The following is a 1,598-nucleotide window of genomic DNA, read 5'->3' as shown; positions in this document are numbered from 1 at the left end:
AATGAGAGGAAAGATTTCAGTGAAATGAATGTGAGGAAGAGATAGGAAAGTGAAGGTAACTTTTATATGTTTTGACTGTGAAGAAATACTACAGCAGGGTTCATAAAATAATTAACATTTATGGAAGAATTATTATATGCTGGGCATTATTTTCATACTCTCTAGGTATTCTTAGATTCTGATAATAGCTGGTTACTTCCCCATTTCATAGATGAGGTATCTCAGGGCAAAGTGCTGGAATGGCTTGCACAACTAGTGAGTGACAGCAGGATTTGACGTGCTGGCCCCAGTGAACCAGGATGCTCCACACTCTCATGAAGAGGCAGAGCATGGGGTGAAGGTAGCCATGGAGACCAATACCTAAGGATACTCAAGAGCAGGAACAATTGATGAAACCTATTGCAAAGCAGGAAGGAGGGAATCATCTGGAACTCAGAGGCAGAAGGGTTAACTTTGAAAGAAAAATGGGATATATGAATAAACTATGTGATCCAAAGAAAGTCACTTAGGCTTTGTATCACCTCCATTTCTGCATTTGTTCAAAACAAAAAACAGATTAGGTATCTCAGTTAAAGAACTCTCATGAAGATTGAATGCAAATGGATGCAAGAGTATCCAGCATTTGAAAAGATGTTGGCATTCCACAAATATTTGTATTGTTATTAATCCATGCACCATTAACATTATATGTCTTAATCACCAAGTTAAAGGAATACTTTTATTAAATATAAGTCTTGGGGCTGTTTATGATTGCCAACTGACAAGATCTATGATTTTAATTGTCATTAATAATATTAAGCTTCATTTTTCTCAATTACAAAATGAGGATAATAATTTCTATCCTGTCTAACTCACAGAATCCCTTTGCAAACCAAATCAGAAAATACTTAAAGAAATATAAGGAATTATTATAGAGCTCTTTCAAGGTCCAAGTATGGACATGGACAGAGCTAAGATAAAGACAATATGTCTCTAGTTGTTAGTTGAGGGTCTTATTTATTGTTTAAAGAGAAGAAGCTTCTTAATGATATTTTTGTACATTTATATACATGTTGATTTTTGTCTTGGCCTACCACAGCAGCCATTGTTGCCAAAAATTATCTCATTGTAGCATCAAAATCTTGAAGGTATCTGTATGTTATAACATGGAAACTCTCCTGGCAAGCCCACTAAAAAATGTTGTGTAGGTTAGGCTCTGTCTAATCCTAAAATGCAGTGTCATTTACATCATCGTAATTATTAATAGAATGCCCAATGGCCCCAGGACATAAAGGATCATCATATTTGCATGTTGACTTATTCTTGCCAAATAGTCCAAGAATCAATTTTAAAGTATTAATGTGTTTTTTTCCCCGCCTGTAATCCACAATATCCACTAATCTTGTACCTATAGTGGCAGCTTGGAATATTTATTTTGGGAGTCTTAAGGGTGCCAATTCGTTCAAAAACAGTGACAAAGACTTCATCCTGAAGAGATATTTTTATTGGAAAGATATTTTTTTATTTAGATTTATTAATTTTTCCCCTGGAGCCTAAGAAAAGGCTAATGGAAATTATGGAGGAAAAGATTAACTATAATCTTCCCTATCAGCCTTGTG

The sequence above is a fragment of the Propithecus coquereli genome, unplaced genomic scaffold, assembly GCF_000956105.1.
Source record: "Propithecus coquereli isolate 6110/MARCELLA unplaced genomic scaffold, Pcoq_1.0 Scaffold666, whole genome shotgun sequence".
Classification (NCBI taxonomy): Eukaryota; Metazoa; Chordata; class Mammalia; order Primates; family Indriidae; genus Propithecus; species Propithecus coquereli.
Note: the sequence above shows the minus strand (reverse complement) of the source record.